We start from the raw sequence: 24491 nt of genomic DNA, 5'->3' as shown, positions 1-24491 counted from the left end.
TAACGCTCCGTGGCTCACGGTCGTGTGAGTCCAGAGACCAAGCAAGAGTCTCGGGTTACTGTGAAGGTCATTAGGTAAGGCACCCCCGAAAGGATGCCTATTGTGAATTGTAAAACACTGCTCAAAAATTCCAGGGCTTCATTTTGATGTTGTAAAAGTATCACACAAAACAAAGCACTCAAACCCTGCAGTGTTGTTACATGTATCAAAACCAAAACAAAACAAACTCAAAATAAACCTAATCCTTTTAACCACTTGGATTCTTTGCAGAAAGAGGTGGGGAGGACTTCCGATTCTGCATAGGGCACAGGAAGGTGGAGGGAGGGTTGCACGCTAAGAGCAAGAGAGGTGGCCACTGGCCTGGAAACTGGGGGGACTCTGGTGGCTCCACGGGCAGCTGGGTACCAGGTCCAGCTTATCCGGGGCACAGAGCATGAGAAGGACGGGGTCCGCCTCCAAGCAACTGCAAGATTCCACCCAAACTTTTAATGAATTGTCAAGGCTGAATGTGGGCGCTTCTGAGAGCCCAGAAGCCCGGGGAGTGGCAGACACCAGGGGAGTTGGCACCCACGCCTGGCTCTGCTCCACGGACCTCAGCGATGTCTGGAGCACAGGAAAAACTGGGGTGCGGAGGGGTAGGGTAAAAGCCTTCCTAAGGACGTGGGCCTGGGAGGGCAGCCGCAGCGGCCTTGACAAGAGACCCAGAGGCCCACCCAGGACCTGCTCATGTGGGAAACAGGAGTCTCGGGCTGTTTGGGTAGGGGTAGCAAACCTTGTTGCTCCCCAGGGCAGAATTCAAGACCCACTATATCTGGAAGAAGGGAACAGGAGAAAAAAGCCTTCTGTGCCTGCGTCAAGAAGCCCTTCTAGACTCAGAACCTAAGACATCTCCAGGGGGCTGGGGACACCTGATTGGCTCAGTTGGTTAAGTGTCTACCTCTGGCTCAGGTCATGATCCCGGAGTCCTGGGGTGGAGTCCTGCTTCGGGCTCCTTGCTCAGCAAGGAGCTGGCTTCTCCCTCGGCCTGCTGTTCCCCCTGCGTGGGCTCTCTTTCTCTCTCTGGCAAATAAATAAAATCTTAAGAAAGGAAGGAAGGTAGGGAGAAAGGAAGGAAGGAAGGACGAGGGAAGGAAGGAAGAAAGAAATAAAAGAAAAGAAAAGAAAGAAAGAAATCTATCTCTGGAGAAAAAATAGGCCAGATCCCGCAGAAGACTGCACCCTCAGGGACCCAGGGACCCAGGGACCCAAGGCCTTCCTGAGTGTGAGGAAGAGAGAGGACGACCCAGCACAGGCCTCCCCCTCCCAGGCTCAGAAGTACTGTGGAGGAATATCGCAGTCCTCACCAGGAGGGGCAGGACAGAGGAGAGACCCCCCCTCTGTGCTCACCTCCCCCAGAAAGCTTATTACTGCGGATGGAAACAGCAACCCTGAGAAACACTCTCTGGCCCCGTGGGGACCTTGGAGTCTGGGCAGAGGGACTCCTGTGGCCAGCCCTCCCCACCCGTGGGGGTTTAGCCTTGTCCCCAACATACAGCAAGCTCTGTCATTTGTCCCCAAACGTCAACATCTCTCTCTCTCTCAAATATAACCTGCATGTGCTTATGTAATGTGAATGGGCTATTTTGATGAAAGCTTTTGAGAGAACAACGCAGCCAAGTCTCCTTTGCCAACAGGAATAGAAGTGACAGACTCTGATATTTCAAACCCTTTAGGGAAGAGGCCTGTGGCGGGCGGCTCCAGCCTCATGCCCTGTGCTGGCAGCCAACTAGCTTTCTGCAAACAAACGTCCTTCATGAAATTAGAAAAGGCGCCCATGACCTTGAACCATCGTGTTTGCTTGTTTCATGTCAAGCTGGAAGGAAAGATCTTCTGTTTGCCCTTCTGCTGCCATTTTGTAACTCAGGGCTCGGCCAGCCATGCCTCGGAAGCCACAGAGTGTTGGAGGTGATCTTGGGGGGGCTCTGAGGGCTGGCCCTAGGAGGCGTGAAGCGCGGCCCGGGTCCACTGGTCACGGAACTTGTCCTCCACCCTAACGGTGGCTTGAGCCTAAAAAAGAGTGAGCGAGCAAGTGGGTGAGAGAGAGAGGGATTCCCCAGCACACGAGACATGCTTTGCCCTCAGAGGAAAAGGGTCTTTTTCGCCCTTCTGGGGCCCACGCTTTCTCTACCCTCCTCATGTTTCCTTACCTTGACATCTACAGACTTTTAAGAACTTTACTACTATTATTATTTAAAAATCATGATGGATCCTTCCTAACCACCTGGCAGGCTCAGAGGTCATGCTCAGCTCTTCTGGGTCTTTCTGTCGTTACTTTAACATGTCAGTTCTTTGGCAAACAGAAAAGTGAGCAGCGGGGTTTCCCATCAATAAGGCCATGGAGAAAAAAGGGGCCAGTGCTAATTTCTGACCTATATGTTGAAACGACATTTCCCACACTGTTTCGTGGAACACTGGGAGGCGTTCATGGCTAGTCCACAGGCAGAGCACCCGGTCGTAAGACAACAACAACAAACCTGGAGGAAAAAATCATGAATATTGGTGATTCATTCAGAATGAACAGTAGCATTTTAAAAGTAACTACATGTAAGTTTTGCCATAAAGAAATCTGTTTAACATTGTTACATGAAGAGTTTTCCAAACTTATTTGACTCTAGGAAGAATCATCTTTAAAAATTCCCATTCAGTTTGAGAAATTCTGACTTGCTTTGAATAAATAGAAATAAATTTCTATGTGGGTGTACTCCTTTTCGAGCTGTATAGACACAAGCTTGAATTGGGCTAAAGAAGAAAATTCCAAGCGTCCATTCAGAGGTTTCCTAATGGCTCCCCCTTTTCTTCTAACGTGTCATTTGTCCTTTGGGCCTTAGATAATTTGTTCCTTTGTTAGTTCATTGATTCACTCACTCGTTCACTCATTCGTTCATTCATCAATAGGCTAAGTAGTTAGGGAATCCAAAGGTTTCCCTTAGAGTCTTTGCCCTTGAGAAGCTATAATCTAGAGATGAAGGATGTGACAAATGGCTCCACTAAAAAACAGAATAATAGGAATGGAATTAATTCATCAGTTAATTAACCCAATGATGAGGTATTTACTGAGGGCCTACCACGTTCCTTCAAATGGAGGCACTGGGGAAATGTCAGTGGGCAAAGTCCCTGCTCTCGTGGAACGAACACTCCAGCAGGGAGACAGAAAACAAGCAAGTAAGACATAGGTATTTCAGGTGACAGGTGTCGTGGAGAAAAGTAAAGTAGGGACAGGAATGCCAGGTCGGGAGGGTGCGAGATTTGGGGTGGTCAGAAGAGGCTGCCCTGGGAGGTGACATGGGGCAGACATGCAAAGGAGGAAAGGAAGGAGTGGTTCGCTCACGTGAAGATGTCCTAGTCAACATTAAAAAACTCTGAAGCCCCTCACTCATTTGCAGGGAGTGAAAAGAGGGTATTCCTCTTTTAGGGACTTTGTCCTTGTCACAGCTCTTGAGCTGAGATCAGCTGTGGACCAGGTTTTGCACAAAATCCCCCTCCTTGACGATCATGAAGCCCAAGATGGCCTGTATCCCAATTCCAAGCGTGTCCACTCACCAGCTCTTCTTTGTTGCTTAGCCTCTCATTAAGAAGTCAGTTCTTACAGTTTCAGCTACCTTCTCAGCAGTGAACTTGTTAAAATAGAATTTCCAGATGCTTTACTTTTAGCCAAATGCGACATCCAATGGACACCACGCTCTTTCCTGTATCTCAAGCCACATTTGTTTTTGGTGACATATTGTTGTTGTCGGATGACTTAGGTGTAGGATGGAGTCGGACCCATCCTCTGAAAGGCCACACCCCCTGCCATTCAGGATGTTAGTCCCAGGTGTTCAATCTTCTCTTTCCCTCCTCCCTTCCCCAGATTAGCTCCCAATTCTTTAGAGAGACACCTGGGGCCTCCAAATCCTGCCTAACTTAGCCAACAGTGTTTAAAGCAAGTTTAGAACTGCTCCCCTTGGGTTGGAAAAATGAGAATTCTTAATTAAATGATGGTGGGCTGTTTAGGGCTAAACTTAAACCTTTTTTTTTTTTTTTTTTGACAATTACACAATTATTTCCCCTATAAACATTGAAACCTGCAAAAGGGTCATGAATGTACAAGGAAGCACTTCAAAGTCATGGTGGAAATTACTTTCTGGGCTGTGGTTTGATTTTCATTTGGGAATAGGACACACAGCTGAAGTAATGTCCCTTCTAACTTTGGAAGTTATTTTTATAAGTTCCAGGAAAGTCTTAGCGGGTCCTGGGCAAGTTCTACTTTTCTCAGTTGCATTCTCTACCAGGGGAGAGAGACTGCTTCCTTGGGAAAGAGCCCGCCTCTTTGGATCGAGTCCCATCCTGTGAAGTCGGATTGGCGTGAGTGTTGCTCTTGGCAAAGTCCAGCTTTTGTGCCCTTAACCACCGTGGTCTTTCCCTTGGGCCCCTTCCAACAGGATGGTGTGGGCATGCGAGTGCCAAATGACCCAGAAGCAGGCGGCGAGTGGTGTACAGAATGGAAAACTACCTTATATCCTGACATCCACCCAAACAGCGCTGCTCCACAGGCACAGGACTTGAAGAACGGCACAGGAAGAAAACCTGCTTACGTTCAGATCACGAACAGTGTGAATTCATTCTCACAGTTGAATTTTCTATATTTAGGCTCTTCCTTCATCACGGGAAACACCTGTGGGTCATTCGTGCTCTGTCTCAAGGTGCTGATCTCTTTTTCCTCCAGAAATCAACACATCTAGGGGTTGATTAGGCTATAATGGCATAAAAATAGTCTGACACTTGCAATTGTTAAAATATGCTAACGGGGTATAGAGGAGTTGCATTTGAGAGTTGGCATGTTAGTACATCATTTCCTACTGAATAAAAGCCCCTTCTGGAAATTTTGTATTTCTTTATTGTATAAGTAATATATGCTCACTACTGAACTCTCCGAAGACACACATAAACCAAGAAAAAAAGCGGGAAAAAGACTTGTTATCGCAACAGTAACAACATTTAATGATTCATGGCACATTCTTTTTTATTAAAAAAAAATATTCATTTATTTTAGAGAGAGAGAGCGCATGAGCAATGGAGGGGTGGAGGGAGAAGGAAAGAATCTCAAGCAGACTCCATGCTCAGCGTGGAGCCTGCTGTGGGGCTCGATCTCATGACCTTGAGATCATGACTTGAGCCAAAAATCAAGAGTTGGCAGCTTATCTGACTGAGCCACGCATTTGCCCCTATTTACCACACATTCTTCTGGAATGTTCTCTATTTCACGTATGAATCAATTGTATGTACTATTTTATAATTTGCCTTCTTATGAGTCAATGCATCAAGAATAACTTTCTATACTGATTAATTAATTTCTGCAATTATGATTCTGATTCCAGTTCCAGTGTGTGGATTTTTTTCCTCCTCATATCCAAGCAACTCTCTTAGACCAGCCGGCTGTCCTACAGTTTAATTCAGTTCCGGTACTCTTCACCTGGAGATAGCTTCCGATCTCAGATCTCACAGGTTAATGGCTCAGTGCCACAAGACTGCCCGCCTCCGCGGCCCTCTTCAGATGCCAGTCATGAGTCCAAGTTGTGAACCTGTACTTCTGATGGACTGGCTCCAGGGAGAAATGAACTTGCTAGAGCAGCTCACAGAACTCAGGGAAGCATCTCACTTATAATTCTACTGGTTTATTATGAAAGAATATAACTGAGGAATAGCCAGGCGGAAGAGATACACAAGGCAGGGTGAACAGGAGCCTCTCTGTGCTCCGAGTGCGCCAGTCTCCCTGTATCTCTGCTAGTTCCTGGCCAGAAGCTCTCCTAACCCCATCCTTCACGGTTCTGTGGAGGGCTTCATTACACGGACACGACTGATTGAATCATTGGCTATTGGTGATTGAACTCCATCTCAAGCCCTCTTTCTTCCCAGGAGTGGGGAGGGGGGTATTAAATATTCCAAGCCTCTAATCTCAAGGTTTGTTCCCCTGGCAACCAGCCCCCATCCTAGGTGCTCTCCAAAAGCCACTTCATTAACATAATAAAAGACATCTTTCCTGCTCTCCTTAGAGGAAATTCCAAGGGTTTTAGGTGTTTTGTGCCAGGAACTGGATGCAAACCAAGCACATACCTCTTAGAAATCATAATCTCACAGGGCTGTGTACTTTTTAATGGCTGCATATCATTTCATCATATGCACGTACCATAATTTGTTTGATAGGTCTTAATTCCTGAATGATTAAGTAGCTTCTAGTCTCTCACAATTATTTCTGTGCAACAGCTAGGCATGCTCATAATTTTCTTGCTTGTTTTGCATTTTAGGTGCACAGACTTGGATTGCTCCTGATCTCCAGCTCAGGGCACTGTGTCTTCATTAATCCATTAGAAAAATTTTGTATTGTTTTATTTCCTTCTTCTTTCCGTCCCAAATTTCGTTCTACTGCTCCTTCACAGATCTTACTTTTGAGTAATTTATGTGTGTTCTTCTGATCTATTTTCTAGACTTTTAGTTACACATATACGTAATTTGGGGAAGCATGTATTATCCTGTGTGTTTTAAAACTTGCATTTTTTAAAAAGATTTTATTTATTGGGGCGCCTGGGTGGCTCAGTGGGTTAAAGCCTCTGCCTTTGGCTCAGGTCATGATCCCAGGGTCCTGGGATGGAGCCCCACATCGGGCTCTCTGCTCAGCAAGGAGCCTGTTTCCCTGGCTCTCTCTTTGCCTGCCTCTCTGCCTACTTGTGATTTCTGTCTGTCAATAAATAAATAAAATAAAATAAAAAAGATTTTATTTATTTATTTGACAGAGAGGGAGAGAGATCGATCTCTGTCAATAAATAAATAAAATAAAATAAAAAAGATTTTATTTATTTATTTGACAGAGAGGGAGAGAGATCACAAGTAGGCAGAGAGGCAGGCAGAGAGAGAGGAAGAAGCAGGCTCCTTGCTGAGCAGAGAGCCCGATGCGGGGCTCCAACCCAGGACCCTGGAATCATGACCTGAGAGCTGAAGGCAGAGGCTTTAATCCACTGAGCCACCTAGGCGCCCCAAACTTGCATTTCTTAATTTTCATTTAGCATTGCAAGTTGAGCTTTTCCCCCTGCTGATGTGCACAGCTTTTTCTCCTCCCTTTCCATGTCTTGAGTCTTGTGTGTGCACCGAGATGATGCATGCAATCGTGTCTTTCCTGAGAGTACTGGGAAAAATCCTGAGGGGGCTTGGCTTACTGGCTTGCATCTTATACTATCTGTGGGAGTGAGGAGAAATGGCTCCTTGATTTGAAGCCACACAGAAATTCCTCAGAGAAGAAATGGTTGCCCAGAAGAGGACATGCTGGACAGATAAACATATGTCCATATTTTTAATTTTTCAGTTCATCAGAGATTTCAGAATGGTGAATCAATTTGCGTTCTTAGAAACAGTCACGAGTATCTATTTCTTAGCACGCTTCCTAAGAGTATTATCATTTTAAAGGATTTATAAGTTTAATAGGCAAAAGATGACTTCATTTTTCATTCCATTTGAATTTGTGTGATTACTACAGGCGTTGAGCTTATGTTCATAGATATATTGGTCACCTGCTCTGGCAGGATATGGCCAGGTGGAATCAGTTCCTTGCCTTTCCCAGGACATTATACCTGCTGGATGGAGGGGAAGCTGGCCAGTTCTCTGGTTGAGACACCTAAATCTGAGCCTGGGGGTAGAAACTAGGGCCGGTCTGTATCTCTTGAAGCAAAGGGGCATCTGTTCAGATGGTGTCTGGGGATACTCTTCCTAATCTCTTTTCAGTTTCCTGATGGCCAGTGCCAACTCTTCCCAGATCCCGGCGATCGCTCATGTCGTCATTTGGGAGTCGCTCTGAGTTTCTGTAGTCTCTGTCTTCACGCAGACTGAGGGCTCTTGTGCCGGCACCATTTGAACTAGAGGCTGGGTGTTTTTGGATTTCAGAATCAGGGGACATTCTCCTTCCTGCTCAGTCCCACTGGGTCTCAGGGGGACACCTATGGCTTTGAAGCATCCCACCTGAGACCCTGGGCCCTCCTCGCCCCTCGACAGCCCCCTGATATCACCCGCCACATGCATCCTGGAGACTTCTTACTGCTTTCCTTCAGGCAAACTCTTGGACCGGCTTTTCTCCCTGTACACTAGCCATCTCCTCTGCCATTGCTAGCCCCCCACATGTCTGCTTCTGCTCCGGCTAGGACGTGGCCTCTCTGGCGAGGTCCAGCTGGGCACATGCCCATTCCTTCTTCCCTTTCTGCCTAGGGTCATCTTTCTTACCTGGGACAGATGGTCCCTACCTGCAGCATGGAGGGACACAGGAATAGTCACCCTCTCTGCATTCATTGTTTTAAAATGCGTTGCTTTCGGGGCACTGGGTTGTGTTAGTCCATTATGTGGCCGACTCTGGATTTTGGCTCAGGTCGTGATCTCAGGGTTCTGGGATCAAGCCTCCTATAGGACGCTGCTCTCAGCAGCTTTCTCCCTCTTGCTCTGCCCCTCCCTCCCCCATCTCCTTAAAATAAATAAATATAATCTTAAAAAAAATGCATTGTCTTCAATGCATCGAAATCTTAATTTTCATTGAAGTCTTTCAGAGCTATGTCTTTTTTCTTTTTAAGAGACTTAGCTGAGGGGCGCCTGGGTGGCTCAGTTGGTTAAGTGTCCAACTCTTGATCTCAGCTCAGCTCTTGATCTTGGGGTTGTGAGTTCAAGCCCTGCCTTGGGCAGAGAGACAGTTGGCCCATGCCAATATTGAAAGCAACACATAGGACCTACCGAACGATGACAACAAAAATAGAAAACATTGCTTTATTTATGTCCCTGTGAACATTACTCTTGGGTTGGTAAAGAAGTATAACACGTGGTCCCTTTGCTCAGGGAGCTCACACCTTCAGTGGTGAGTTAGGAACCACACACAGGTGAAATTCACCCAGTCAAGCAAGTTGGTGTGAGTTAGGTGTATGGTACCGGAGGCAGAATCCTCACCCTTCACCTGGGAGGTTCCACAGAGCTGGAGGAATGTCACTCACATTAGCTCTGCACATTCCTTGGACCAGACTCAGCTCTCCTCCTGATCCTGCTCCAGTCCTGTGGATCAGATGTATTTGCCGGGCAGGTAAGCCGGCCCCCCGCCACGGAGGACAGAGCCCTCAGCCTCGTGGCATTGGCAAGCATCCCCCTGTTGCCCTTTTTCCCTCCTACCCCCTGGGGTGAGTGCTTCCCTCTGAGCATCAGAATCATCAGGGATGGTCCATCCTCTCTGCCTTCACCGGAGACTTTCACTGCGATGACTGCCTTCCCAGCACCGACAGCTTCTCCCCTCTTCACATCCTGCCCTTGGCACCAAACAGAGGAAGTGGAGCTGCGTTTGTTCCAATCGGACTCCTCCCCCACCCCTAAAGTGGGGTCCAGGCAGGCTGGGCTCCCTGACAGCTGTGCTCTCCCTTCCCCCAGCTGCCGGGACATCCAGAGATGCTAAAGGAGGCATCTGCCATGTGGGGTCCCTGGGGGAGTGGAAGGCCAGTCATCACCCCGGAGTCTTAGGCTTGGCGCAGCTGATCCATGCTCTGATTTAGGGCTGGGTTAGCTTCTAGATCACAAGACAGATTCTGGGGGAGTTAGCCGAAAATTCTGGGGAGTAAAGGAGGAGCCCAGACTGTAAATGCAGCTTAATGTATAACTTGCCAGGATTCAAACTTGGAGGGGTGTGGCCTTCCATTTGTGCTGTGTGTCTACTAATATAAGGTGATTGCTGGGTATAATCCACATGTTCTCTGACTGTACGGACATGGGATACCCATGCCAGCCTTCACTGGGATCCAGGCTTGTTAGCTGCAGACAGAGCCAAGGGCCTGCTGTGGTTGCCGGATGGCCGGGCTGCACCTGCCCAGGGAGTGATGGCAGGAAGGAGCCTGCTGGGGAGAGAAAGTCCCGCTGGAGAGCTGGTCCCTGGGCCTCAGGGCATGCAGGGCATGCAGGGCAGAGCAGACAGCCTTCCTTGAGACAGAAGGTGGGTACTTGCCAGGCTGCCCAGAGGAGCTCACAACTGGGGAATAGGCATCAAGGCCCAGGATGGACCAGAAAAGCTAGGAGAGAGCTCATAGCAAACCATCTGCTTGCTCTGCTGGGCAGGAGACAGGCAAGTCACAGGGAGTGACCAAGGTTTGTCACATATGATGGACGCTGCCAGGTGTGTGCGTGGCCTGAAACGCCACCCTCATGTTCCTGATGCGGCAGGAGGCGTGGGTACCGCGGCGATTCTCAGCTGTGGTTTGTGAACCTTGGATATTGAGCAGGTCCAACGGGGGGACCTCGGATGGGTCTCCACAGGCGAGTTACTATTTATGTCTCACGGGCCAAGGAACCCACATCCTATTTTGTGTATGACCTCATGATCTTACTAACGAGGTATTGGCAGCTTCTAAGATGAGCTTTTATCAGCTAAATTTCCTGTGTTACCAGCATGTGCTGAGATTCCTCTTGCTGGCTGAGAGAAAAACTGGCGGCCACGGGTATCAGAAATTTCTACCAGACCCGTGTACGTGTGGGTTATCAAGATTCTTATTTGGGGGACAGCCATTCTGTTTTCTTCTTAAAATATTCTTATCAGTACCTAATCCATGTGATCTTCAGCCAAGCATAGTGATTAATTTTAGCTATTTTTAAAAAATCAGCTTTAAGCCTAATTTATATATGGCACAATGCTGTCTATTTTCTACTGTGCAATTTGATGAATTTCGGTAAGTGCTTTATCCGCACAGCCACCTTCCCAATCACGATATAAGATCTTTTTTTAAAGATTTTTTTATTTATTTGAGAGCGAGAGAGAGCGAGAGAGAGAGCAAGAGCTGGGGGAGAGGGAGAAGGAGAGGCAGGCTCCCTACTGAGCAGGGAGCCGGATGCGGGACTCGCCCAGGACCCAGGGATCATGAGCTGAGCCAATGGCAGATGCTTAACTGATTACTCCCCTCAGGCGTCCCCCACAATATGAGATCCATCCATCACTCCAGCAGGTCCCACCGTACCCCTCTGCAGTTGATCTCCGCACCAACCCTCACACCTCCAGGTGACCCCTGGTCTGATGTCCATCACCCCTGCTTAGTTTCAGAGACTCTGGATTTCATATGAAGGGTATCCTCCAGCCCACAGTGGGGCGGTCCAGCTCCTGGTGCTCAGTTCAGGCTCTTCTGCCTCTCAGAAGTTTATTCTCTGATTGCTGTAACAGCCATTGTCACTTTTTAATTATACATTACAGTTCTCCTAGCGCTCTCCTAATACCTTTGGAAAGCTGCAGTCCGGGTGGGGAGGCTCTCTGTGCGCTGATACAATTTCCTCAGTTCTTCTTTTGCGTTTTCCAACGATTTTAAACATGCCTGCCTTGTGAGAAGCGTAGCTCACCCCTACCCCCCATGGCTAAGGCAGACATGGTAATATTCCACAGGTATTGATGAAATTGCGATGTTAAAATAATTTGTAATTCACCGGGTGAGCATTCTAGAACGTTTCGGTTGTTCTCATTTACAGGCTATTATTTTATACTGGAACGTTGTGTCAGAGCATATAGTCTTCTCTTGTGTGGGAATAATACTGACTTTTCTCTCACTTTCTGCATAGGTGGAAATGCTGCCGGAGTCCCTGTCCCCCTTGGGTGTTAGACTCGCACTCCTTCCCAGCGCCCGAGAGCCTCCACGTGGTGAGCTCAAGCAGCCCCACAGGCCCCTTTCCTCCGCTTTCACTTGGCCTCTGATCATTTGCTCTCCTGACACAGGAGGGCCCTGATGGAGGCCTAGACCTCTGTTTTTCATACTACGGGTCATGACTCTCCAGGGGGTCATGACATCAACTTGGAGGGTTATGGTCTGCCCTTTATTTATTTATTTATTTTTAAAGATTTTATTTCTTTATTCGAGAGAGAGTGAGAGAAAGAGAGAGAGAGCAGGGGTGGGCTGGGGAGGGGCAAAAGGAGAGGGAAAAGCAGACTCCCCACTGAGCAGGCTCCGTCCCAGGACCCTGGGATGATCTGAATTTTAATACAATGAAACAGGTTAGAGGAACTATCAGAGTACATTGTCCTAAGTAATAATAAATCCTGTTTTATGTGTGAGTCGGGATGGAATCTGTGAACAGGAGGGCATTCGAGGCCCGTCTCAATGTGGTCTGGACGCCTCGGTGGGGGGACAGATCGCTATGCTGGCAAGAGTGCCGTGGGCCTGGTGAGCTGGCGGGCCTCTGGGCCCCTTTCTGGCCTCCAGCCCCTCAGGAGCAGGACAGGAAGAACTTCTCGGTCTTCTCCTCTGCTCAGAGCTCCCTTCCTCCTCTGAACATCCTCCCCAGGCCTCTGTGAGGCACCCGTCTCCTCCTGCTGGTTGTTCAGACTTGGATGGTCTGAACCTAATTCCAGGGATCAAAGCTGAGCTCCAAACTCCTTCTGGGCCCCTTTCATGGACTTCGGAATCTCCCATGCAAACAAGGCTTCAGGACATCCCAGAGTCCCTGAATCTGACCCCAAAGGAGAGTCCCAAGTTATACCCAGACCACGGTCACCATGGAGTGTTGGGGGGGAGGGGTGCGGCCCGTGGGTGGCCCCGGGGAATGTGGATTCTGCGTGATCCAGGCCTGGTGGCCTCATCCTGCTCTCCGCAGACAGGGGGCCCACCCTGCAGACGGAATACAGGCGCTGGCCCTGGTCTTGCTGGAGAACACCTCCCACCGCCCATGAACAAGCACATTGTGTTTGGAGACACGTTTTCTTCCTGTTCAAAATGATGCACTCTCTGAGGCCAGAGATGCTGCCCCTTTACCTTCCGTTTCCTGACCTGCTCACAGCCGGCGCTGTCGGATGGAACTGGAAAGTCAATGTGAAATGTCCTTCTGTCCCACGCTGGACCATTCTGTTCTCTCTCGAAATCTCCCTGAAGACTGACACTGCGATCGCCCGCAAGAACCTGAGTCTGTGTGAGCACCTGCTCTTCCGGATGCTGTGAAAACACTCTTTTTCTCTTTTTTTTTTTTTTCTTTTTTTTTAATACAGCTGCACCTCCTATTTTGAAACTTGCCTTCCTATGGGGAAAACAGTTCAAATTTGTGCAACAATCCCTTGCTGGAGAGGTGGGTGTTGAGTGGAGCCGCAGGAGGGAGGAGGTGTTAAAACACTTGGGTGGAGGGGCGGGGGAGGGTGGAACAGGATGCCTAGACAAAACAAGGGGCCAGGGTGGTGGCTGGGTCTTCCCGCTTAATTAGGTGACTAAGAGCACTGGCTTCATGCAGCCCCAGTGCTCGGCTGTGATGGGAACGCTCGGCTGTGGTGGGAACACAACAGGAGCATGAGGACCCGACATGGAGGGCACCTGACGGCAGCCACTCTCCTATGAGTCGCGAAGGGGGTGAGGCAGTCACCACGAGGTCGCTAGAGGTGGGGAAAGGGCCTGGATGTCCAGAGAGTAGGAGGCAGCCTGCCTTCAGCTTCTGACTCACTGAATGACCTCGGCAGGTCCTTTCAGATCTCTGCGATCCCATATCCTCACCCATAAAAGGGTTGGAGGAGTGACCCCGGAGGTCATGGCCTCCTCCGCTTCCGAGGCAGAACAGTGAGGAACAAGGCACAGGTTCAGGGGCTCGGTAGAGTTGGCTGAGGCTCGGCCGCGGCTCGGGTCAGGGGGCCGCTGCTGCAATTGTCGGGGCACAGTGCATGGGCGCAAACGGGGGTCTGACCTGCCCCTAGGCATCCTCCAATTCTCAAGCCATCAGAACAGTTAATGTTACAGTTTTTCCAGTTCTCCCACAACTTAGTCAGTGAGGACATTTCCGAAAAGTCTCCTGAAGTGGGAGCAGCTAGGCCAAAGACTGTTCTACGGAGGTTCAACATGACACATCTCACATACAGTCCTCAAAGCAGCCGTGCCTCGGAAAAGTGACAAGCAACTTGACCGTGGCCTGAGGAAGTGGCGTGTTATCAAGAATGGAGCCAAAGAGAAGTATATTCAATATGGGCAGGTGATATCATTCACAGTCCAATGATGTGCAAGGCCTGTGGGAAAATATTTTCGTCGATACAGCTTCTCAGGGCACACCTGGTCCCACAACCCTCTCTCCCACCTGATGTTCCAATTTTCTCCACAAGGGGTGAGCTAAGCTGGTCTCCAGCTCCTCATTCCTCAGACCTGCTGGGCAGCAGACTCACCAGGGAACCGTTTTCTTTTTTTAAAGACACTCACCAGAAGCGAATGCTATTTGGAAAAATGCATGTCCCAAACTAGAAAATCAATATAGCATTTTGGATGTTAGTCTGAAGTTGAAAGATGGTGAGACGAAATGTATTAAATGTTGACACAGTCTCACACAGGAGTAAGGACAAGCACAGGGCTTCACGGAGTAAGAGCTTCAAAGGTTATAAGGCATCTGTTTCCTTCAGTAATTTAGGAGCCCTGGAGGATTCCAGAGGCAAGGAGCCCTACAGATCGTGTGAAATCACCTCACCGAGGGCCATGGTCTCAAGAAATGTCTTTACTGTGAGGTCTATGGGCTTCTTAGAAAACACCTGGAAAAAAAAAAAAAGGAACTATTGCTTTAAAAGCCAATAAACTATACAAAGAAAAACAGGTGCTTTTGCACAACTGCAGTGGGGTTACTTGAAGAGCTTCGCCCAGAAGTGAACATATTGGTATATATGTTGTCTTAGCAGGGGCCACCATAATGGAACAACGCAGACAGCACCGCTTAAAACGACAGAAATTTCTCGTGGTTTTGGAGGCTGGAAGTCCAAGGTCAAGGTGCCGGCAAGGTGGGTTCCAATCTGAAGGCTCTTCTCTTAGATTTTGGGTAGCTGCCAACATACATCTGTATGTTCATGGGACCTCTTCCCTGTGCAGAAGTGGGGACAGATCCAGAACTCTGGTACCTGACATTGCAACATGGGGATCCCCACCCTACCGGCCTCCTACAGACCCCTTTTCCAAATACCATCCCCCTGGAGGGTAGGGCTTCCGTATATGAATTTCAAGAGAAGGACACAAATGTTCAGGACATAAGATATTTTGTGTGTGTGTGTGTGTGTATGGTATAAATATACAGACTTGCATACACGTTTCCTCTGAAGATAGCCATCTTTAGACTGTTGCCTTGAAAGCTGGCAGCCAGAGAAGCCAGAAACACCCAGCCAGTGTCCAGGTGCTGCCAGAGAGGAGCTGAATGGGATGGAAGGGACAGATCCCAGCAGGGAGCTTCCCCTGGCCTGGTTGTGGGAATTGGCAGGCACCGTCTCCATGACGAGCTCCGTGGGCATCTAGGGGATAAGGGGTTGATAGTACTGGCAAGACGATGCTCTTTCCATTTGTCCATGAGTTGACTATGGATGAGAACAGTCACCCAAACCATGAGACAGCCATCCGGGAGAGTGCTGACAATCCCATTTAAACAACCAGAGCCATATATGGTAGCATAGGAGGAATTCGGAGACGCTGTTTCTCACATGTGAATTCTGCTCAACCAAAGTCTTGCTCACTTCCTCCCCAACCCCCAGATACTTTGCCAGCCTCGGCGTGGCTTGCCTATCAGTTTCCCTTCAAAGGGAAACAAGCGGCCTCCTCTTTAACCACCCAATTCTTCCACCTTTTCTCAGCCTTGGCTCCAGGAACAACGTCTCCATGACCTTCCCAGAAAACTCAGCCTTCCAGGAATCCATTGACAGAGCACACAGCTTGTCTTCCCTGTACCGTCCAAACCACCTTGCCAATTCCCTCCAAACCACACTGAGATGCTGAGGTCTTGAAGGTGAGGGGGAAATATAATTAGATCCTTCTCGGAGTCTGCTCAGCTGTGGAGAACCAGGCTGGGGGAGGCACAGCCTTGTTTACTGACTGCATCAGGCCCTGGGTCTCAGCCTTTGCCAAACAACCAAGCCAATGCAGTCGAAAAGTCCTTTCCTACATCCGGGGGCATTCTATAGTCGTGAAAATCCACAGTATGAAATTCATGGCGATGTGCGATTGCAAAGTGTCCCCAGTCAAGTATTAGAAGGAGGAGAAAGAAACCAAAATTTATTGACCATAAAGCGATAGGTTTCTTTTAATATATTTTTTAATTTTCACAATAAACTGCGAATTAGGTATTTGTTTTCCCATATTACAGGCAAGGAAGCTGAGCCTTACGGAGATTATGTAAATTGCCCAAAGCCACACAATTAAATGAAAGCATAGGGAATAAAACTTAGGTTTGTCTGGGGGGCACCTGGCTGGCTCAGTCATTGGACATCTGCCTTTGGCACAGGTCATGATCCCATGCATAGGATCAGGCCCTGCATCAGGCTCCTTACTCAGTGGGAAGCCTGCTTCTCCCTCTCCAACTCCCTGCTGCCTGTATTTCCTGTCTCCTGTATCTCTCTCTTTTAAATAAATAAATAAAATCTTAAAAAAAAAACAACTTAGGTTTGTCTGACTTCTCTGCTATTTTTCATATTAAAGAGCCTTCCAACACATTGTACAGATCCAACTATATTTAATCATGATGAATCTCAGGTGATAACATCCTCTTTGATACCAGGAATTAAACAAATTAATGGGGTCTCAGAGCTCCCCTCCTTCACACTGTGCAGTGGGTCCTTACCCAGCTTGAGAGCTGTGACCGATGTCTGTGCTCTTCCATGGTCCAGCGATCCTTTACCTACCCAGTCTGAAGTGATGACCCCTGGCTCCTTCCCATCACTTCTTAAGCCAAGAAATCAGGCATTTAGTGAGCTTTAAGAAAGAGCTTTAAAAAAGAAAAAAAGAGCACATGAAAAGATGATCAATATCTTTAGTCGTTGGGGAAATACAAACCAAAACCACAATGTGGTACGATGTCACACCTACTAAGATGGCTTTGATCAAAAACACAGAAAATAATAAGTATTAGAAAATATACAGAGATATTAGAACCTGTATACACTGTTGGTAGGAATGTGAAATAGTGCATCTACCTTAGAAAGTAGTCTGGGGGGTTCCTCAAAATGTTAAACATTGGGGTGCCTGGGTGGCTCAGTTGTTAAGCATCTGCCTTCATCTCAGGTCATGATCCCAGAGTTCTGGGATCAAGCCCCCCTCAGTGGAAAGCCTGTTTCTCCCTTTCCCACTCCCCCTGCTTGTGTTCCCTCTATCGCTATCTCTCTCTGTCAAATAAATAAATAAAATCTTAAAGCAAAACAAAACAAAACAAAGTTAAACGTAGAGTGACCATGGGCCCCAGCAATTCCACTCCTAGGTACGTACTCAAGAGAAATAAAAACACACATCCACACACAACCTGTATATGAATGTTCACAGGAGTTGAACTCACAGTAGCCAAAAAGTGAAAATAAACTAAACATTCATCAGTGGGTACACGAAATGCACTCTATCTATACACAGGAATGTTATTTGGCAGTGAAAGAGAATGAAGTGCTGACCCATGCTGGTCTCCGGGTAACCCTGGAAAACGGGATGCTCAGTGAGAAAAGTTGGTCACAGAAGATGCCATGTTGCATTATTCCACTTACACGAAATGTCCAATACAGGTAAATCTACAGAGACAGGAACTGGATTAGCAGTTCCAGGGGTTGAGGGAGGGGAAGGGACTGCTGAGCACAGAATGTCTATTTCGGGTGATGGATTATTTTAACATTAGATGGTGGAGATGGTTGCATGACATCATGCGTGTACTTACAGCCATTGAATATATATACACATATATCTGTTATTAAACAAAACAAAAACAAAAAAAAGTGGAAAGAAGTAAGGAAGAAACAAAGATCAAAGGGCATTTCTACTTCCTGTACTTAAGGGCATGGATGGGATCTGGTTCATTCAGGGAACTAGCCTACTAGCAGTTTCTGGAGGCTTCCAAGTGCCTTTTCGACACCATGTTTCTACTCGTCCTTCTGTCCTTCCTGGAGTACTCTTCCCATTCCTGCTTGGCAGACCATCCAGTCCATCCAGCCCTGCCCCTCCACGCCCACACTTCTCTGTGGTTTCCCTGAATGGGCCTGGCATCTTGCCTCACTCTCTTCTCTGAGTGCCTAAAGGCTGTGCTCCTTTTGGACTGGTCACATGGCATCGTGGTTCCTGGCTACCTGTCCTTCTTTCTGATGACCCTGTGAGCCTCCTGGAGGGCTGAGACACCGTCCCAGTTTTCTCTGAGTACCCAGCAGTAGGCACAGGGCCTGGCAGACAGCAGGAATGGGGTTGATGTGTATGGTGGGGGCACTGTGCATGCCCACACAGATACAAGTGGAATTCACTGAATCGGCAGATCTCTATAGGCTCTCAGGCCCTGAGACCAGATGGAACTCAGACATGGGCCAAGGACCCAGCAGGAAACTTGAGTTTGAATCAGGAAACCAGGGTGCTAAAGGGGTGGAGGAGAGGTCTCCTGGGAGAGTGACAATGGTGCTGGCCCCCTCCCCCTGGTAGGGCGAGGTTGCACGGGTCCCTACTGGGACTGGCTCAGAAATGGAGGGCCCAGGGGTGCCCAGTCGCTTGCAGGCTGGGCAGCTGTTTCCTTCTGTGGCTTCTGAGGTGGGTTATGGCAGAGGAAGAGAGAACTGGAGATCTGCTGGGAGCTGGTAGATGCAAGGTGACTGGTGATGGCAGAGGCTGGTGGCTCAGAGTGGCAGAGAGCACTCAGACTCAGAGTCTGGAGACACGGGATCTCTGGACAGCTCTGTCCTGGGCACTCTCTGATCTGGAAGACCGGCCCACCTCTGAGTGTGTGTCCTCACCTGTCAAATGGGAGAAACCCTGACACCTGTGAGACTCAATGTCCCATCCATCGAGCCCGGCCACAGAGCACTTGGCACATGATATAGGCTTCTTTGCGATGCTGAACAAGCTATTCATCTGGTTGTCTCATAAAAGGGGGAACAAGCTATTCATCTGGTTGTCTCATAAAAGTGTCTTCTTCCCAGGGACATTGGCAGGTATCAGTATCTCAATACACATTAGGGTGCCTGGGCTATGACTATCTGTGACTGCCCCACATTCCTTTTCTCTGCCTTTCCCCATCTCCCTTGAAGTTAGGTTGTGGCTGGGGTTCCAGCTTGTGGGATGTGGACCGAAGTTACAGGAGCCACCTGCAAGCCTGGGGTTCAGAACTTCTCTCTAGATTCTCCACTTCTGTCTCTTCCCTAGCCATGACCACCTGCAAAGCCACCCAAATAAGTGGGCTGCCCAACCAGCATTGGGAGAAATTGACCTTTACTGAGGGCGTATTTGTTACTGAAGTGTAGCTGAGACGATCCTGACGAATTCATGTATTTCAAAATTCCTCAAGGGTTACCCTATTTCTTACCCCCAAGACCTCCCCCAAACAAGACATCACCTACTATAAAATGAAGACTTGAGAAAAGGAAAGGTGGTGAGAGCAGAAAAGGGAGCAGAGGAAAATCGTGGAGTGACTTTTAGTACACACACACACAGCCTCCGGGTTCTAGGACAGGAATCCTGGAAGTGTTGAGATGGAGATTCTAAGTTGTGCACAGCCCAGGAGTGTGAACTTCCTTCCTGAGAACGAAAAAGACTAACTAGCTTGAAAATGAGAAACCAAGAACCAGCGGATCCTTCTCAAAATCCCAGTTTATTATTTCAGAGGGGATCTGCTGATAATTCTTAGGTTGCTGCTGGCTGGAAGTGAAAGACAGGATGGGGAGAAAAAGGCCAGGGCTGGATGTCTGCACTGAGTCTGTCCCCTCGGTGTGGGAGAGCGCCGTAGGTACTTTCAGAAGGAAGATGGGCCAAGCCTGAAGACAGGGCTCACATGGATCCTACTGGTCGAATAAGAGAAGACCATGAAATGTGCCACCAGGCAGGACCGTCAGCAGGTGGCACGGCGCCTGTCCTTGCAAACGGAGAGCTCCTCACCATGTGCACATCTTTCTGGGGAAGCAGCTCTGACCCCCGAAGGAAGGCTGCTGCGTGGAGGTCCCAGGGGCCCCCCGCAATTTAAAGAAGGCTCTCTGCAGGCCTGAGGAAGAAACTGGCTTAAAGGTGATGTTGCAGATAGTACACGGTGGGAACTATACATGGAGAGGATGCAGATGATGTGAGACCTAAGTCAAAGCCAGGAGGCGGAGAATTCCTTGCAGTCATCTCCTTACCAAAGAGGGACCTGCTGCGGAGACTCGATACTCCTGTAGCCCAAGAACATCTGGATGCCAGGGGCCAGTCCTCTGCTCTGTCCCTGAAACACTAACAGGAAGCCATTTGAGAGGCCCTTCCCGGAGTTTGAAGGCCAAAGGATAGTGGCCGCGTTTTTACAAACAAGACCACAAGACCTCCTTCTCTAAGTCTTCGGATTCAGCTTAGCTTCGTGTAGATTTGAAATTAGTCTTTTCATTGAATAAAAGCAGCACGGAAAAAATTAAAATAAAACGAAGCCTTGAAACCCTTCCTATAACATGTCATTGATGTGACCTTGGAGGGCTCACGGCCCCTGTCCAAAGGCTCAGTTTTTGTGGCCTGGCCAGCTTGGCATTTGGACAACACTGAAGCGGCTTCTTGCTTACAAAGAACCCTTTGAGTGAGCCTGGCATGTCGGGAGGCTGTACAGCATCCTGACTTTCAGTGGATATCTCTCTATGATTTAAAGTTCCAGGCTACAGAATTGTTTCATACTTGTTTTCACATTTTAAAATTAATACCTTTAAATAAAATAAATCAGAGCTAACAAGAGTGTAACTTGGAAAGGAGAAGTCCCTCTCCCTGTCTTAAACAGAGTTCTATTCCTGACACAGCTTTCCTTACAGAACTTCTCTTTAAGTACAAGCGCGGAAAAAAAAAGATTGCCATCAGGATTACTGGTCATCTTCTTTAACAATCTGCCTTTTCAATTTGAAACTAGATTTTGAATCTGTTACATGAAGATATAGTTAAAAAGTTACCACATAGTATCCCATCAGGTGAATGCATGTGGGAAGATACTGAACATCCCTATTACTTAAACACACAGTTTTCAGAATTTTCCAGTTGCAACTGCTTAGTACTGCTGTAGACACTCATGTTGCCATCTTCCCCCACTTGCGGGCTTTATCGACAGGACACATTTCTGGGAGGAGAATTTCTGAGTCAAAGGCTGTGTGTTCTAAAAGTGCTTAGAGATTTTGCTAAATTGTATTTCTAAAACAGAACACCAATTTATACCCCGGAGAAGGGCATGCCAATGCAATTTCTGTATTCGTTCATCCAGGCAGGCACTCAGTCAATCAAATAATCAATCAGTGAGTCAACAAGGTATTTATGGAATTGCCTCTTATTGCTGGACGGTCTGTGGATACCACTCTGAGGGAAACAGGTGACTTCTGCTTGGATGCGGTCACACTGTGGTGGGGAGAGAGATGGGAATCATCTTACTTTGGTGGTTGGAACTAGAGAAAGTGTGGGGGACCACAAACGCACAGAGTCGTTGGTAACATCTCTGATATGGGCGACCACTTTCATCACTTGTAGGAACCGCTGTCTGGCACATAGGATCTTGATCTTTCGAATGCTAACGAAGAAACTCTCCATGGTCTGTTCCCCGCTCCGCCCGTGCTTTTTTTTGCTTTGGTTTGTATTTAACCCTTCTGTTCTTTATCACTAGGCACCACTTAGCCTTTCATGTTTCTGCTTCTCCTTCTTTATTAAGTAGGACCAACAGTTGATGACCTGTGTTCTCTTTTACTATAAATCATGGTGCTTTTTTTTAGACTTTAGTTTTTTTTGTTGTTGTTGTTTAAACCATTATTATTCAAAGAATTTAATTGTAGTAAAATACACGTAACATTAAATGCACCATCTTGAGCATTTTTACGTGTCTGGTCCAATGGCACTGAGTGGATTCACGTTGCTGTGCAACATCTCCAGAACGCTTCATCTCCCCAAACTGAAACTCCACCCTCACCGAGCAATGACGCCCCATTCCCTGTCCTCCTGCAACTATTCTACTTCCTGTGCCTCTAAGTGCCACTCCTCTATGTCCTCATAGAGCGACGTCACACAGAATTTGTCTTTGCGTGACAGACTTGTTTCATCTACCACAATGTCTTCAAAGGTCATCCGTGTTCTAGTGTGGGATGGGGTTTCCTTCCTGGTTAAGATGGAATAACATTCCAACCTACGGATATACTACATCATTCCCTCACTGTCCATGGACACTTGGGTTGCTTCTACGTTTTGCTTATTGGGAATAGGGCTGTTGTGAACACAGATGTACAAATAAATACCTTTTGGAGACCCTGCTTTCTGTTCTTTCGGGGGAATGCCCAGAAGTGGGGTTGCTGGTTCATTTGTAAAGTCTATGTTTAATTCTTGAAGGAGACATGATATTCTTTTCTGTAGTGGTGGCACCATTTTACATTCCCAATGACAGTGCACAGGGATTCCAATTTCTCCACATCCTTGCCAATATTTTTTCTTTTATGTTTTTTTTTTTTTTTTTTTTGATAGTGGCCTTCCTAGTGGGCATGAGGTGGTCTCTCATTGTGGTTTTGATTTGCAGTTCCCTAATGGGGATGTTCAGTATCTTCCCACGTGCTTGTTGGCCATTAGTATGTCTTTGGAGAAAGTTCGACTCAAGACATTTGCCCATTTTTAAATTGGGTTCTTTGCTTTTTTTGTTGTTGTTGCTTTTATTCCTTTTTAAGATAAGAATATGCAGAAGCAAGTAGATGAATTTTGAAAGATGTCATTGGAGCTTTTATTCTGAAATGATAGTCTTGACTCCAGGCCTCGGGCAACATTCGCAAATTCAGAGGAGTCATTTCTCCTACTCAAAGTTCAAGGAATTCAACACCCACAGAGTTGTTTTCAGATCGCTGGCCATAGGCCAAAAGGGCCAGCGGCATGTTCCTCCTAGGGGTTTATAGATAGATGATGCCTCCTGCAGGGTGTCCTCCTGGTTGGGAGGCTGGGAGGAGACCACTGGGACTGCCTGCTTGGGCTGGAGGGCAAGTAATTCCGGGAAAGGGATTCCTGATGAAGTGCTCCTTTGCTCCCCAGCTCCCCCTTCTCCTGACACCCTCCTTCACAGCCCTGCTCCCTAATGTTCCCTGGCCTCATCTTCTCCCTCCTGCCCTTCTCAGGAGTCCTTGAGGTCAGTTTCTGCAAGGTTCGAGGCCCCACACAGTGGTGTCCCTGAGCCTTGCTGTTCCCCCCTTCCATGTCAGGGAGCTACTAGGGACGGGATCTGGTTTGACCGCTGTGTTCCCTTGGTGGCAACCAGAGCAGCTAGGCTTCTCAGTTTTCACTGGGGACCCTCTGGGTGTGATCTAAATCTGGAGAGGCGAGAAAGGAACCTGATGACCAGTTGACTATGGGCACTCAGGGCGGGGCTGAGAGTGGGGGCTGGACCTCTGCTTGGGCTCGGGCCTGCCAACCCTGCCGATCCCCTCGACCCGCCATGTCTGTGCTGCACCTCTCTACCTACCCTTTCCTGTTTTTTCCTCTCTGTTCCTGCTGCCTCCCCGTTTGGTTCTCCAGGCTCGTGGGTCCCCAGAGGAGCCCTCACATCCTTCAGGTTCTATAGCCAGAAATATTAGGGCAAGCAGCCCCTTTCCCTACAATTATTGGTCAGTGCTCTCAGCATAACTTTAAAGTCGTGAGTTAGGCCAAGAAGATTCCTGTTCTGTTCTGATACCCCATTCTGGCTGGGCCGTTGGCAGACTGCGGGGCCCAGCAAAGCTTCCCCTCTGCTGCTCTCATAATCATACATCGTATTTAAATCGCCCTTCCTAGAGAGTACTTCACACGCCTCATCCCAACCCTGCGACTCCGGAAGGGGCAGATTATCTTTCTCATTTTACAGTTGAAGAAACTGGGACCCAATGAGATTAAGGGAGTTGCTGGCGCCAAATATAAAATGGGGGCCAGAGCCAGGATTTGAGACAAATGTCCTATCTGTTCTGTTCAGTACGGGGGCTTTCCAAACTCATCTTTCCTTCCCCCTGAGGGCATTTGTATGGACGAGAGTTTTGAACTTTGTCTTTAAGATCCAAAGGAAAGAATCTCAGAGATGGAACATTCCAGGCCCGAGACAGGTGGATGTTACCTGTGGGGCCAGCTCACACCTCCGGTTCCCCAGGGAGTCCCCCAGGCACCCCTCGTCTGGTGCTGTCATTACAGGCTGTCACTCGGCCCATTAAGACGACTTATTCAGGGCCGACCCTGTGTGGATTCTCCGACCAAGATTCCAGTCCCCCTTCTAAACGGCTCATTGGACAGAAGCACGATTTCGGAGCAGAGCTGGAGGACGGCTTTTCCAGAGTTTGGCTCCTGTTCTGGTAAAGTCCTGACATTTGCAAAGCCGTGTTGCTTTTCCGTAGGCTTGGTGAGGCGACGAGCCGTTCCACTCTGGGAGGTGCCGTGGGGTTCCCGGAATGCAGCGTGTTTAGTACAGAAGCTGGCAAATGGGTCGGGTTGGTCAGCCTGTGACAGAAACACAGCTCAAACCCAGAGGCTCCTCACTTCCGAGATCCTGTTTTTCAGGGTCTGGGGTCCTTCGGAGAATTA

This window comes from Neovison vison, chromosome 3, assembly GCF_020171115.1.
Source record: "Neovison vison isolate M4711 chromosome 3, ASM_NN_V1, whole genome shotgun sequence".
Classification (NCBI taxonomy): Eukaryota; Metazoa; Chordata; class Mammalia; order Carnivora; family Mustelidae; genus Neogale; species Neogale vison.
Note: the sequence above shows the minus strand (reverse complement) of the source record.